General features: G+C 47.5%; 1 protein-coding gene and 1 long non-coding RNA gene across 14 annotated transcripts in view; one reads left to right on the forward strand and one right to left on the reverse strand.

Moving 5' to 3' along the window:
- The window catches only part of OSBP2 (oxysterol binding protein 2), a 238736-nt gene that overhangs the window by 81797 nt on the left and 140453 nt on the right, over positions 1-16486 (forward strand).
- Positions 7779-16482, reverse strand: LOC129052622 (uncharacterized). 4 transcript variants are annotated; one of them, XR_008517703.2, is made up of 6 exons: positions 16336-16482; positions 15326-15561; positions 14265-14447; positions 12846-13100; positions 8949-9048; positions 7779-8067 (listed from the first exon to the last, which is right to left on the reverse strand). It is a non-coding gene; the product is annotated as an uncharacterized LOC129052622 (long non-coding RNA). The 4 variants fall into 4 exon arrangements; XR_008517701.2 differs by having other exon boundaries at positions 12846-12941; positions 14265-14357; positions 16336-16479; XR_008517702.2 differs by lacking the exon at positions 12846-13100.

Here is a 16486-nt window from a genome sequence, read left to right on the forward strand (position 1 = left end):
TTGAACCCGGGAGGCAGAAGTTGCAGTGAGCCGAGATTGTGCCACTGCACTCCACCCTGGGTTAGACAGAGCGAGACTCTGTCTACAAACAAACAAACAAACAAACAAAAAAGAATCGTGTATTTATTACAAAGGCTGGTGATTAGTGGCAGGCTATTAGTATTGTTACTTTCCTATTGTTGCTAATTCTTGATTTTAGCAAGAATTTATGAGTGTACTATTATTTTTAAATCAAAACCTATTCTTAAACTAAGAATGCTTTTGTGTTCTTAAAGTACTGGGACATTTCCGTAAGTTCTGAGTCTTTAGTTGGTTAATATCATTAGCTCATTCTCTTAACATAAACATGTGACCAGGAGTGCCCAACCTCCTGGGAATGTAACCCAGCAGGTTTGGCTTTATCTTGGCTTTATTCAAGATGGAGTCACTCTGGTTAGGATGCCTCTGACACTGTCACCACTGGAACAAATGAACTTGTGACATTTGGCCGGAGAAAGGAAGACCAGGCAGAACCTGCTTGAATTGAAAGTTTGAAGAGTCAGGGTGTGCAAATGAAGCCACAGACTCGTTTCTAATTTTGTTTGTTTTTTATTTTTGAGATGGAGTCTTGCCCTGTCACCCAGACTGGAGTGCAGTGGCGCAATCTTGGCTTACTGCAACCTCTGCCTCCCGGGTTCAAGCAATTCTCCTGCCTCAGCCCTCCAAGTATCTGAGATTACAGGCATGCGCTACAATGCCTGGCTGATTTTTTTATTTTTAGTAGAGACGAGGTTTTGCCATGTTGGCCAGGCTGGTCTTGAACTCCTGGCCTCAAGTGATCTGCCCACCTCAGCCTCCCAAAGTGGGAGGAGTATAGACGTGAGCCACCGCGCCTGGCCACAGACTCGTTTCTAGTGGAACAAGCAGAACCAGGAGTGGAAGTAGTGAGACTGATTTCTGCTTGGTCAAGAACAGAGCACACTAGGAGAGGGAGGGAGAGGTGAGGAACATAGTGAAAGGCCAGAGCCAGAGGGCTGGGCCTGAGGCAGGGCCTCAGGGTCCTCCCAGTGTTTGAGTGCTGTCATTCTGGGCTAAGTTTGCATTTCTTTAACTGTTCCCTTTCCAAATTTGGTAGAATATTCTGTGGCAGTGTGGACAGAACAGTGGGCCCAGGGGCAGATCTGACACTGGATAAGTCGCTGTGTCTCATGGTGCCTCAGCCTCCTCGTCTATGGAATGAACAGTTGACCAAACTTCTCCCTAAGCCCAGCTCTGGGGCCTTGGTCAAATCAGTGAATGTTTCTGAGCTCCAGTTCCCTGTCTTTGGCATTCCTGCTTAGTTGCTGGGAGGATTACACGATGGTAAATGCGAAGTGTGTTGCACTGTGGATGCAACCAATTCCATTCATACTGGCATTGCTGGTGGGTCATGTGCCCCATGTAAAGAAAAAATTAAAATTCGAAGGCCCCCCAACCATCCAACTGGGACTTCCTCCTAGGCCAGGGCACTCTAAAATTTAACCTGAAAGACTGGTTCAGGCAATGATGGGAAGTGGGAGTTGGACATGCCTGGTAATACCTCTCTGATGTTAACGTCAACACAGACCTTAAGTCTGATAAGAAACATTGGCAATCTATTCTCTCCAGCCTGCTACCTGGAGGCTTCATCTGCGTGATAAAACTTTGGTCTCCACAACCTCTTATCCCAACCCAGGTATTCGTTTCTAGTGATAACTCTTTGTTTTTTGTTTTTGTTTTTGTTTTCATTTTTGAGATGGAGTCTCTATCTCTTGCCCAGGCTAGAGTGCAATGGCACGATCTCAGCTTACTGCAACCTCTGCCTCCCAGGTTCAAGCAATTCTCCTGCCTCAGCTTTCTGAGTAGCTATTATAGGCATGTGCCACCATGCCTGGCTAATTTTTGTATTTTTAGTAGAGTCAGGTTTCACTATCTTGACCAGGCTGTTCTCGAACTCCTGACCTCAGGTGATCCACTCGTCTCAGTCTCCCAAAGTGCTGGGATTACAGGCATGAGCCACTGCACCCGGCCTCTATTGATAACTCTTAAAATCAATTGCCAATTAGAAAAAATTTAAATCTACCTGTAACCTGGAAACCTTACCCCCTTCAAGTTGTCCCACCTTTCTGGACCAAACCAATGTGTTTCTTAAATGTATTTGATTGAAGTTTCATGTCTCCCTAAAATGTATAAAATCAAGCTGCACCCCAACCACCTTAGCACATGTTCTCAGGATCCCCTGAGGGCTGTGCCAGGGGCCATGGTCACTCATATTTGGCTCAGAATAAATCTCTTCAAATATGTATGTGTTGTGTGTGTGTGTATATATATATATTTTTTTTTTCTTTTTTTTTTGAGATGGAGTCTCACTCTGTCATCCAGGCTGGAGTGCAGTGGCGCGATCTCAGCTCACTGCAACCCCCATCTCCCAAGTTCAAGCAATTCTCCTGCCTTAGCCTCCCAAGTAGCTGGGATTATAGGTGCCCGCCACCACGCCTGGCTAGTTTTTGTATTTTTAGTAGACACGGGGTTTTGCCATGTTTCCCAGGCTGGTCCCCAACTCCTGACCTGAGGTGATCCTCCTGCCTCGGCCTCCCAAAGTACTGGGATCACAGGCGTGAGCCACCGCGCCCAGCCCTCTTCAAATATTTTACAGAGTTTGACTTTTTTCGTTGACACCCAGCACTCATAAATCATCCGCCCACAGCCGGTGGCAGGAGATGGGTCAGAATCACCCACAGGAGATTAGGCGCCCAGGGCATTTGAGAGGTGAAAGGAAAAAACTGCTTTTACTGTCTCCAAACAACTTATGTCCAACAACATGTGTTTCGCCAAAATGAGGTGCAGCAGCCCCCGAGGGATTCACCTCTGGAAAGACATTCACCTTCTGCTCGGGGCAAAGACATGCTGCTTGTAGCTGCAGGAGGGAAAGCCATGGTCATCCTGGGGGAGGTGTGCTCACACTTCCCAAAAGAGTACCTGCCTCAGTCACAGAGGAGTCTGCAAGCTGGGACGGTAGCCCTTCCCTGCCAGCCATTCCCCAGCTGTGGGCCTTCCCTGGGGCCCAGGACCAGGTGTTGGAGCGGAGTGCTGTTCAGCGGCATCCAGCCACCTCTGCTCACTGCAGTGGTGATTCTCTGCCTGTGCACCTAAAATTTGACCTTTTGGGGTTTTCCAGTTTTGTATTTGTGGCTCGAACTTGCCAGTTGCCTAAAATGAGCTGAAGGAAGGAATACTTATTTCCAGGCCACATATTTTTTCTTTTCTCTTCTTTTTTTTTTGAGACAGAGTCTCACTCTGTCATCTAGGCTGGAGTACACTGGCATGATCTTGGCTCACTGCAACTTCCGCCTCCTGGGTTCAAGCGATTCTCCTGCCTCAGCCTCCTGAGTAGCCTCCGAGTAGTACAGGCACTGCCACCACACCTGGCAAATTTTTGTAATTTTAGTAGAGATAGGGTTTCCCTATGTTTGCCAGGCTGGTCTCGAGCTCCTAACCTCAAGTGATCCACCCACTTTGGCTTCCCAGAGTGCTGGGATTATGGGTGTGAGCCACTGCCTCCGACCTAGGCCACAATGTAATTTTTATAATATAAAAATAATCCCTGGCCAGGTGAGGTGCCTCATGCCTGTAATCCCAGCACTCTGGGAGGCCAAGGTGGGTGGATCACTTGAGGTCAGGAGTTTGAGACTAGCCTGGCAAACATGGGGAAACCCTATCTCTACTAAAAATACAAAAATTAGCTGGAGGCTGGGCACAGTGGCTCACGCCTGTAATCCCAACACTTTGGGAGGCTGAGGTGGGTGGATCACTTGAGGTCAGGAGTTCAAGACCAGCCTGGGCAACATGGTGAAACCCTGTCTCTACAAAAATAAAAAAAAATTAGCTGGTCATGGTAGCACACACCTGTAATCCCAGCTACTCAGGAGGCTGAAGCAGGAGAATCACTTGAACCCGGAGGCAGAGATTACAGTGAGCCGAGATTGCACCACTGCACTCCAGCCTGGGCAACAGAGCGAGACTCCATCTCAAAAAAAAAAAAAAATTAGCTTGGCATGGTGGTGCACAGCTGTAATCCCAGCTACTTGGGAGGCTGAGGCAAGGAGAATCACTTGAAACAGGAAGGTGGAGGTTGCAGTGAGCGGAGATTGTGCCACTGCACTGTAGCCTGGGTGACAGAGTGAGACTCCATCTCAAAAAATAAAAATAAAAATCCCTGGTAGACTTCTGCACCTTATATGCTCTTGTACATTAACCTTTCAGAGGGAATGAATGCCATTTAAATGGCATAGTCCTATAAACCAAAAAATATCTGAGATAATTTCAATCAATTTAGAAGTTTATTTTGCCAAAATTAAGGACTTACCCATGACACCGTCTCAGGAGGTCCTGACGACATGTACCCAAGCAGGCTACAGCTTGTTTTTATACATTTTAGGCAGACATAAGACATCAATCAATGCAAGATGTACATTCGTTCAGTCCAGAAAGGCGGGACAGGGGTGCAGAGGGGTGGGTGAGGTTTCCAGGTCATAGGTGGATTCAAAGATTTTCCAAATGGCAGTTGGTTTAAAGAGCGTATCTAAAGACCTGGAATCCATACAAGGGAGCGTCTGGGTTAAGATAAGGGGTCCTGGAGACCAGGGTTCTTTTTTTTTTTTTTCTTTTGAGACAGAGTCTCCCTCTGTCGCCCAGGCTGGAGTCCAGTGGCACCATCTCGGCTCACTGCAAGCTCTGCCTCCTGGGTTCACGCCATTCTCCTGCCTCAGCCTCCCGAGTAGCTGGGACTACAGGCGCCCACCACCACAGCCAGCTAATTTTTTGTATTTTTAGTAGAGACGAGGTGTTAGCCAGGATGGTCTCGATCTCCTGACCTTGTGATCCGCCTGCCTCGGCCTCCCAAAGTGCTGGGATTACAGGCGTGAGCCACCGTGCCGGGCCCAGGGTTCTTATTATGCAGATGAAGCCTCCAAGTAGCAGGCTTCAGAGAGAATAGATTGTAAATGATTCTCACCAGACTTAAAAAGGTGGCACACTCTTAGTTCTCTCCTGGATCAAGGAAATGACCTGGAAAAGGAAAGAGATTCTCTAGAGAACATAGACTTTCCCAAGAGACAGATTTGCAGGGCCATTTCAAAATATGTCAAAGAAATGTATTTTCAGGTAAAATACTTTGATCTCTTTTAAGGCCTGCTGTTTGTCATGTGATACTATACTAGAGTCAGGCTGGAACTTGGTGTCATTACTACAAAAAGTCTTAAGATCTCTGCTTTAATGTTAATGCTAGGCAGCTGTGCCTGAATTCCAAAGGGAGGAGGGTACAGAGGCACGTCCAACCCCCACTTCCCATCATGACCCCAGCTACTTTTTTTAGGTTAACTTTGGAATGCCCTTGGCTGAAAGGAGGAGCCCATTTACGTGGTTGCAGGGCTTCAAATTTTTTTTCAGTTTACAGCCCTATATGAACTCAAACTTCAGGAGCAAGGTGTGGCAGCTCCCACATAGGTGAGAACCAAGACCCTCTGTGTTTGGAAGGGAGACTTGCATATGGATTAGCACAGTGTAAGGTAGGAGGCCCTCAGTGTCTTGGGGTGGCTGGAGGTGGGGTGTGGGGGTGAGATGTTACTGGTGGGAGGTAAGACCTGAGAAGCTTTGGAATATGGAGATGGAGGTGAGGAGGGCAGGGAAGAAGACTCCAGGTGGTGGGAATGGTTGGAGCAAAAGGGTAGATGTGTTCAGGGACCATGGGTGTCCTCTGTGGCCTGAGCATCATAGTCAGACTGCAGCATCCCTCAGCCTGGGAGTCACCAGGGGAGGTTCAAGATAACTTGGTGGAGACAGCTCCGTGCTCCTTCCCTTGAAGCTGAGGGTATTGGCCTGGGCAAGATCTGGGACTAGGACCTCCATCTGGCCAGGAAGGTGGTGGATGGGGGGGCTGGACAGGCTCAGTGGCCAGAGTGTAGAAGTCACCTGTCCACCCCAGGAGGCCAAACCGTCTTTGGTCAGCAGCCACCACAGAGCGGGATGATGTGCTTTCCCAAGGATTTTGCATGTGATGGTTTGAACATGGGTTATTTGGCTCCCTCTGAAAAGAGTTACTATTGGACTTATCCCCAGGAGAAGGGCATATTTGCCTGCAACCCTTCAGGGGGAAACAAACTTTTTCCACATATTTGAAGTTAAGAGAGGGATTTGAAAGCAGTGAAGTAAGCATGTCCTGTAGAATGCCCTGGAATTCAGTGGCCTTTTCTCCAGCCAGTTTGGTATTCCTTCCGTTTTGCCTGGTGGCTTGCCTGGTGGCAGCTCTCACATTCCACTTGTGTATTTGGGGCTGGATGACACATTGTTCCCTGTGTGGAATTTATTTGTTCTTAATTGTTATGCCCAAATATTGTGTCACATTGATCAAACTCCAAGAAATCAGAGGCACACAGCACTTGCGAGAATTACTCTGAGTCTTTCTGCTGCTTGGGGAAAAAATAGATTTTCCTTTGAATCTTTTGGCTGGACTTCAGCCAAAAATTGGGCAGACTTTTCCAAGTGCGTGAGAAGATGCCGAAACTCCCTAGATGTGTTTTCCCTGCACACTCCCTCTGTTTATAGTTCCTGTTTATTGTTGACATTGGAAGGCTCCTGTTCTGTGAAAGAAAGCAATGCAATCCTGCAAGGTCACTGAAAGGCAAAATGTTTCTTATGCAGTAAAGTGCATGCATATGTCCCTCAGCAGACTTTGAATGGTGTCCTTGTGTGTCCTGGGGGCTGAGCCAGATGCAGGGAACTCAGAGATGAACAGGCACAGGCTTGGACCTGGCCTTTGAGGAGCTCACTGTTTGGGGCTGAGGAGAGACTCATGTGGGCAGCACAGGTACGCTGGCCCATGCAGAGGAGAGAAGAGCTGTACCTGGGGTGCAGTAGGCACCTCCTCACCTTCTCCCTGTGCCTCTTGGCTTACACCCCACCCTGCTCTGTAGCAAGCTGCCTTACCTTCCCCATGTCCTTTGTGTCACCCCCGAGGGCTCTCCCTTGGCCTCAGGGAAGCCTGTGTGCTGTGCTGTCCTGCCCCACCGGCCTCATGTTGGGGTCTCCATGTGTGTCTGACTTCTCCACCTGGAGCTCCTCTGCATGGACCTCCTGCTGCTGTGCTGAGGCAGGGGGTGACCTGTCAAGCCCCCTGGCTTCTGGATGATCTTTGGTCATTGCCTCTTGGGGCTGCCCTTACTCCACCTCAAAGCCTCCCGTTGCCATATAGCTTTCTGCTGACTACATTTTCCTGTCCCCATCCTGATCTTCCCCACAGCTGTCTTCAAGCTCATAAAAACTCCCCGTCCTTGACCCCTCTGCTTTCTTCCTGTATAGACCCCCTTTTCTTTCTTCTTTCTGCTGGGCAGCCTCTCCTCTTTCTTGCTAGGACCCTATCTTCCTGACCTCGTTCTTCCTGATGCTTTCAGCCCATGCATCTCCAACACCCTAGCCAGGATCAGCTCACTTGTGTCCTCCTGTGGGCACTTCTCAGTTGCTGACGGATAACATCTACAGCTGTGTAGGCCGTGGCCACTAAACAGTCATGCTTTACACCCACTGGGCATGCCATACCCACAGGGGCGCTTAGAGCAGAGTGGGTGCAGAGTTCTGGGCAGCTGATGGCTGGGACCTCAGATGATGTCCTGGGCTAGAGATCAGGAGACTTCCCTTCTGGGCTGGAGATGGACAGGGCCCCATATTGCCAGAGAGACCAGAGCTCACCACAGGACCAAGCAGCCTTTCAAGAGAGTCCTTATTATCAGATTCTCAATTCCTTTCTTATACTTTATTAGAAAAATTCATATGAGGAAGGGCATGGAGTTTTCTTCTGTTCTGATGAGGAATCAGGCAACCCCAGGACTGTGTGATTGGTTGTTTAAGCAGCTTCTGAAGTGTAGGCCTCCTTTGACTTCGGGAAGCTTTGTCTTGTTCCCAGCTGCCATCTGGTGGCTGGATTGAGGCCCTTCTGAGGGCATGTTGAGTGAGCCAGGGCTGGCTTGCTCACCTGTCTTTATAAGGTCCCCGTGGGGTCATCAGAATGTGGGACCTCTGGGGAGAAGAGTCCAACCAGGAGAAGGAACTTTCACCTACGCAGCCCCCACCCTCCAAGAGGGGCAAACCTGGCATAGAGACTGGTCGATTATGCCCCTCTTCAGTGTTCCCCTCCCCATGCCACTCATTCTTCCAAATCCTGGTGTCTTGGTGTCTGCTAAGATTGCACCCCACCCATCTCAGCCCTCAGGTCCACCAGGGCCCTTGGCCATGGAGCTTGTCCTCAACCCCTGAGCCTCGTTCCCTGGTCGGCATGCCGTCGCGTCTTCAGCCGTGCCTTAACGTGGTGCACCAGTCCCCACGCAGCCTGACCTCACTAGGCCCTGTCCACCTCTGCCCCACATGGCCACCTCCATTCCCTGCGGGCTCTGGCTCAGTAATCTTAAAGTCAGAAGCCCTTTTCTGGCCACCACAGCAGTTACCCTTCCGGTGCCCTTCCAGATCTGACTCCTCCAGGTGGCAGTTGCATTTTTGTTTTCGTTTCTCGCTTGGCCTCGCCCTGTGGTTCACCCCTGCTGGGGTGAGTTCTTCCTCTCTCTCCTGGTTGTCTGGCTTCCTTCACACCTGTCTGTCCTCTATCTAACCATGCGGCAGCCCAGGCACTAGACAGGTTGGGCCCGAATCCAGACACTTATAAGCTAGGTCCCTCTGCCTCTGTCTCTTCACCCACAAAGTAAATGTAATGATAAAGACCTTTTAGGGGCCAGGCACGGTGGCTCACGCCTGTAACCCCAGCACTTTGACTTTGGGAGACTGAGGTGGGTGGATCACGAGGTCAGGAGTTCGAGACCAGCCTGACCAATATGGTGAAACCCCGTCTCTAGTAAAAATACAAAAATTAGCTGGGCATGGTGGCGCATGCCTGTAGTCACAGCTACCTGAGAGGCTGAGGCAGAAGAATCGTTTGAACTCGGGAGGTGGAGGTTGCGGTAAGCTGAGATCATGCCACTGCACTCCAGCTTGGACGACAGAGCGAGACTCCATAAAACAAACAAACAAACAAACAAACAAAAACCTCTTAGAGTTGTCAAGAGGGATAAATCAAATTATGCTACAAACTGCCCAGCAGTCACTGGAGTGTGGTGGCCACTCAGCTGACAGAAATGACATTGCTGGTCTTTGGGTGATGACCTGTCAGTTCTGCACCTTCTACCTTCAGGCAGGGGTGATAGGGCCCTTTGCTGAGCACACATACACATGCTATGCAGCCACGTTCTGCAGTGACCCTCCCAGCCATGCAGACCACACTCCTCAAACCCAGAATATCTGCTGGCCTTGATCAGTACCTGTCCCCTTTGTGTGAGTCCCCCACCACCTTTCTCTTCCATCTCCCATTGGCTCTAGACGTCTTTGCTACTCTGTGTATTTTCACTGCTGCCTCCTGCCACAGTGCAAAAGATCTTGCTTCCTCATGCATAGAACAAAACCAGATCCACAGTTGAGCCCCTCAGCTCTCTGCCATTACACGCTCCCTGCATCCGCCCTGCCATGTGAATCCCAAATGATTCCAATGGAGACATTTCTCCCCTTTGAAGCAGTGCCAGCTTCAAAGGGTGATTTTCTCCCTCTTGCTGGGGGACTTGGTTTTATCACTGTTTTCTTTTTCTTTTTCTTTTCTTTTTTTTTTTTTTTGAGACAGAGTCTTTCTCTGTCACCCAAGCTGGAGTACAATGGCATGATCTTGGCTCACTGCAACCTCCGCCTCCCGGGTTCAAGTGATTCTCCTGTCTCAGTCTCCCAAGTGGCTGGGTATACAGGTGGGCACCACCATGCCTGGCTAATTTTTGTATTTTTAGTAGAGACAGGGTTCCACCATGTTGGCCAGGCTGGTCTCAAACTCCTGACCTCAAGTGGTCTGCCCGCCTCAGCCTCCCAAAGTGCTGGGATTACAGGCGTGAGCCACTGCACCCAGCCTTATTGCTGTTTTCTCACTCCTGTAGCCTCAACCTCTCTCCTGGCCTCTTCCCACTGCATATGACCCACCACTCGCTACTTTGAAACTGTCCTAGCCAAGGTCTCAGGTCACTTTCCAGACCTGGCAGATAACTAAGAAGTGAACCTGGGTGTCACCTTGAGTCCTGCCCTCCCTGATCCCTCACGTGCAGCTTGTCAGCAGAGCCTGTCAGTGCCAGACCTGAGCACTTTCACATCTGCCCACTGCCCTCCATCTGCCTAGCCTCCAACCCAGCTTCACTACCTCACCTCCCAGAGTCTGGACAGCACGAGTGAGTCTTTTAAAATTCAATTCCGCTCGGTTGCAGTTCCAGGTAGGATTAAGTGAGAAGATTTCACTCTGCAGCTATGAAACGTGGACAGGGCCAGACACAGTGGCTCATGCCTCTAATCCCTGCACTTTGGAAGCCTGAGGCAGGCCGATCACTTGAGGCCAGGAATTTGAGACCGGCCTGGCCAACATGGTGAAAGCCCGTCTCTACTAAAAATACAAAAATTAGCCGGGTGTAGTGGTGCACGCTTGTAGTTCCAGCTACTGGGGAGTCTGAGGTATGATAATCATTTGATCCTGGGAGGAAGAGGTTGCAATGAGCCGAGATGGCACCACTGCATTCCAGCCTGGGTGACAGAGCGAGACTCTGTCTCAAAAATAAAATAAAATAAAATGTGGACACAATGCACAGAGCAGCTATTTGAGCACCCTGAAAATTAAGTAGCCACAAGCAGACTGGAGAAGACCAGAATCTGAGGTAACACCGAACAGGTGGTGAGGTTACAATTTTTTCCCTCCAGTATCTTCTAGAGTGGACTCAGGAGAGACCCAGAAGTGAGCAGACAGAGAAAACTCCTGGAGAAGCCCTCTAGTTCAGGCTCAAGGAGGAAAGGTTCCCCTGTCAGTGATAGCAGTGGCGATGAGAGGCCTGCAGGTACCAAAAACTCAGAGGAATCCATCCACACCAGTAGGAAGAGCTCTGGTCCCAAGAAGTGAGGGAACCCCTGTTGCATTTTTCTCTCACTCTTCCTACCACTTAACCCCCGATATAGGTGCGGTGGTGGGAAGTGGGCAGCCAGAGGACTGAAACAGAGCCCAAGAGAACCAGAAAAAAACAGCAGATCACAGAGAGAGAACACCTTGGGAGTGTGACCCAATAACGTTGTTTTCATGAACTCCTGGCTTCACGTCCAAGCCACACATGGATGGATCTGATCCTAAACAGCATACTAAAGATTTTGAGAACTGAACTTAAAGCTACATAAATACCCACGTCCCTGTGGCCACTGGCTGGCACACACGTGGAACAGATCCAACTAGTACTGCAAAGGGCCGGGCGCGGTGTAACCTGGCACTTTGGGAGGCCGAGGCAGGTGGATCACTTGAAGCCAGGAGTTCGAGACCAGCCTGGCCAACACGGTGAAACCCCGTCTCTACTAAAAATACAAAAATTAGCCAGGCATGGTAGTGCACACCTGTAATCCCAGCTACTCGAGAGGCTGAGACAGGAGAATCGCTTGAGCCTGGGAGGCACAGCTTGCAGTGAGCTGAGATTGCACTACTGCACTCCAGAGCAAGACTCTGTCTCAAAAACAAAAACAAATAGTACTGCAAAGGCTTTGAAAATGGAACAAACAGTGAAACCACCACCCAGAGAAGGCTGGTCACTATGTGTGGCCTTAACCCAACTTATTTGATAGACTGCTAAAATGAAAATATCAAATTACCAACATCAGGAATGAAATAAACAATTAATAGCACAAACAAACATAAAAGGACAATACTACAAAAACATAAAATAGATAAATAATACATAAAAGGAATGCTACAGACAACTCTGCTGACAAATTTGACAACTTGGATGAAATGAACCAATCTTCAAAAATCAAATTCTAACACTTGCCCAAGATCAAATCCATAAACTGAATAATCCTATAACTATTAAAGAAGTTGCATTTATAGTTTAAAACACTTCAAAAAAGAAGTCTTCAGGCCTACATGATTTCACAGGTAAATTTTATCAAATATTTGAAAAAAGAATAACACTATTTCCACACAATCTCTTCCAGAAAACAGAAGAGGAGTGAGTAATTTCTTTTCTTTTTTAATTTTTCTTTTCTTTTTTTTTTTTTTGAGACAGAATCTCGCTCTGTTGCCCAGGCTGGAGTGTGCAGTGGTGCAGTCTTGGCTCACTGCAACCTCTGCCTCCCGGGTTCAAGCAGTTCTCCTCCCTCAGCCTCCTTAGTAGCTGGGATTACAGGCATGTGCCACCATGCCCAGCTAATTTTTTTTGTATTTTTAGTAGAGACAGGGTTTCACCATGTTGGCCAGGGTCATCTTGAACTACCGACCTCAGGTGATCCGCCCGCCTCGGCCTCCCAAAGTGCTGGGATTACAGGCATAAGCCACTGCACCCAGACTTTTTTCTTTTTTTCTTTTTTTTGAGACAGAGTCTTGAGCTGTTGCCCAGGCTGGTCTCGAACTTCTGACCTCAAGTGATCTGCTCGCCTCAGCCTCCCAAAGTGCTAGGATTACAGGAGTGAGCCATTGTGCCTGGCCAGGAGTGAGTAATTTCTAACTCATTTATAAGGACAGCATACCCTGATACCAAACTGAACAAAGATAGTGTAAGAAAATAAAACTTCAGAGCAATATTTCTCATGAGCATAGATGAAAACATCTTCAACAAAATATTAACAATTTGAAACCAGCAATACAATAGAATATTACACCATGATCAAGTGGATTTCATGCCAGGAGTGCAAGATAGGTGCAAGATAGGTTCCATATTTGAAAATCAATAAATGGGGCTGGGGGCAGTGGCTCACACCTGTAATCCCAGCATTTTGGAAGGCAAACGCAGGCAGATCACTTGAAGTCAGGAGTCCAAGAGCAGCTTGGCCAACATGGTGAAACCCTGTCTCTACTGAAAATACAAAAATTAGCCAGGCATGGTGGTGCACACCTGTAGTCTCAGCTACTTAGAAGGCTGAGTCAGGAGAATCACTTGAACCCTGGCAGGGCGGAGGTTGCAGTGAGTGGAGATCACACCACTGTACCCCAGCCTGGGCAACAGAGCAAGACTCTGTCTCAAAAAAAGAAAAGAAAAAAGAAAATCAATATAAATGGAATCACAATATTAACAATCTAAGAAAAACTACATTATAATATCAATTGATACAGAAAAAGGCATTTGACAAAATTTAACATCATTCATGGTAAAAACTCTCAGCAAACTAGGAAATTCCTCCACCTGATTAAGGGCATCTTCAAGAAACTGACATCATATGTAGTGACAGAAGACTGAACGCTTTACTTTCCGCCTAGGATCAGTAAAGTCAAGGATGTCCATGCTCACTGCTCATATTCATCCTAATACTAGCCAGTATTATAATGCAAGAAAAAAGAAGTCAAAGGCACTCAGATTGGGAAGAAAGAAACAGAGCTATCCCTATTTGCAAGCAACATGATGGCTGTGTAGAAAAATCCTAGGAAATCTACAAAAATATTTTTAGAGTAAGTGAGTTTAACAAGGTCACAGGATACAAGGTCAGTACATAAAGGCCAGTCATATTTCTGTGTATTAGCAATGAACAATTGGTAACAAAAAATTTTAAAAAATCACTTACAATGACCCCATGAAATACTTAGATATAATTATAACAAAACTAATATAGTATCTATATGTAAATAGTGTTAAATACTGATGAAATAGAAGACAAAAATAAATGGAGAGATATACAATGCTCATGGATCAGAAGAGCCAAGAGAGTAAAGACGTGAGTTTTCCCTTGACTGATCAGTAGCTTGAATGCAATTCCAATAAAAATCCTAGCAGGACATTTTCTCAGCATAGACAAACTTATACATTTATATGAAAAGATAAAGAAATTAGAATAGCTAAAGCAACTTTGAAAAATAAGAATAAAGGTGGAGTAATTACTCAATTTTAAGACTTAACACAAAGAAACAAGACAGTGTGATGTTGGCAAACACTATATAGATTAATGAGATAGACATATACATTAATGGAACAGAATAGAGAGTCCAGAAATGGGCCCACACAAATATGGTCAGATGGCTTTTGACAGAGGTGCAGAAACAATTTAATTGAGAAAAGATAGTCTTTTCAACAAGTAGTATTGGAACAATTGAACATCCATATGCAATAAAATGAATCTTGATTTATACTTCTTATTTATACAAAATTTAACTCAAAATGCAAACCATACAAGTATAATACTTTTACTTGTAATCCCAGCAGTTTGGGAGGCCGAGGCGGGTGGGTCACTTGAGCCCAGGGGTTCGAGACCAGCTTGGGCGATATGGCGAAACTCCATCTCTACCCAAAATAGAAATATTAGCAGGCATAGTGGTGTGCAACTGTAGTCTCAGCTATTTGGAGGCTGAGTCAGGAGGGAATCATTTGAACCTGGGAAGCAGAGGTTGCGGTGAACCGAGATTACACTACTGCACTCCAGCCTGAGTGACAGAGTGAGACTCCATCTCAAAAAATAAAAAATAAAATAAAAATAAAATGCAATTTTGGGCCGGGTGCGTTGGCTCACACCTGTAATCCCAGCACTTTGGGAGGCCGAGGCGGGTAGACCACGAGGTCAGGAGATCGAGACATCCTGGCTAACACGGTGAAACCCCGTTTCCACTGAAAATACAAAAAATTAGCTGGGCGTGGTGGCGGGCGCCTGTAGTCCCAGCTACTCAGGAGGCTGAGGCAGGAGAATGGTGTGAACCCAGGAGGCAGAGCTTGCGGTGAGCCGAGATCGCACCACTGCACTCCAGCCTGGGCAACAGAGCAAGACTCCATCTCCAAAAAAAAAAAAGCAATTTTGATTTATGTCTCTTCTCTGGCTCCTCTTGTGCTCTAGACCCATCCAGCTTCTGCTGTCTTCACTGGCACACTATCTTGCTGCCAGCCAGCATGAATGCTATACCTCTTGTTGGCAAGGTCTGTTCCCTAGTATCCAGCCCCTTCCCACACCCTATTTTCCTCAAGTCTGTTTACCCTCCAGGGAGAGGCCATTCAGGAAAGCCTTCCCTGAGCCAGCCTCCTGCCTGGGCCAGATGTTTGCTCCCAGGTGTTTGCTCCTTGGCTTGGCCCCTCAAGCATGGTAGCGTAGCAGTTAGTCTGAGCATGGGCTTCCTAGAGCCTCAGAGTCTCCGCTTGTCAGTCCCCTAGAAGCTTCAATTCTGTGCTTCCCAGGGTCCCTTCAATCAAAGATTTCTAAGTCAGTGGAAGCAGAGATGCTGGAGCCAGCCTGCCTGGGTTCAAATCGTGGCTCCCACACTTACCCACTGTGTGACCTTGGACAAGTTGCTTGCTGTCTTTTGCATCATTTCTCTCCTTTGTAAAATGGGTTTCATGATAGAACCAACTCTTACAGGTGCTGTGAGGATTAGCTTAGATAATGTGTGAAGAGATCTTGGCACACGGCTTGGCAAACACTCGACTAAAGTAAACTGCAGTTCTTGATAGTCACTTTCGCAGCTTTAAAATAATACAGGTTCCCAAGAAGTCCCCTGCCCTGCTAAAATAGAATGAGAATGACTTTTGGGTGCGGAGGGTATTTGTATTTTTTTTCAAAAGCTCCTTGAGTGGGATTGGCAGATTCAAAATATACAAACACAGGTTGGCCGGGTGCAGTGTTTTCTGCCTGTAATCCCAACACTTTGGGAGGCTGGAGTGGACAGATCACTTGAGGTCAGAAGTTCAAGACCAGCCTGGCCAACGTGGTGAAACTTGTTTCTACTAAAAATACAAAAATTATCCAGGCATGGTGGTGCATGCCTCTAATCCCAGCTACTTGGGAAGCTGAGGCAGGAGAATCGCTTGAACCCAGGAGGTGGAGGTTGCAGTGAGCCGAGATTGAGCCACTGCTCTCCAGCCTGGGCAACAGAGTGACAGAAAAAAAAAAAACAAAAACCCACAGGTCACCCAGTTTAATTTGAGCTTCAAATACAAAATGAATAATATTTTAGTATAAGAATGTCATGCAATATTTGGGCAGTCTTTATACTAAAATTTATTTATTGTGTGTCTGAAATTCAAATGTAACTGGGCATCCTGCATTTTATCTACGAGCATTTAACCCTATCCTGGGGGACCTTGACACCCAGCCCACTTGGGGTCTCTGCACCCAACTCCCTGGTCCAAAGGCAAACCTCCAAGTCAGAAAAGAGATCGTATCCTTTTACTTGACACAGGGGGGCGCTAGAAGATGGCTTGTTCGCTTTCTTTTCTGTAACTTAATGTCTAGGGAAGCACCAGCAGGTTGGCTGGCTTGCAACAAATCTCTCAGTACCTGTGAGTCATTTTCTGATGTTCAGGTTTGTAAGAAGCCAATACAGAGCTGGCCACCTCCCTCTTGGGCCTTCACTTCTGGGGGCCTAGCCTAGCGCCTCAGGGGCTCCCCTCTTCTCGCCTCCCCTCTGCTCGCCTGCCCTCCATTGATG

Source organism: Pongo abelii, chromosome 23 (assembly GCF_028885655.2).
Source record: "Pongo abelii isolate AG06213 chromosome 23, NHGRI_mPonAbe1-v2.0_pri, whole genome shotgun sequence".
Classification (NCBI taxonomy): domain Eukaryota; kingdom Metazoa; phylum Chordata; class Mammalia; order Primates; family Hominidae; genus Pongo; species Pongo abelii.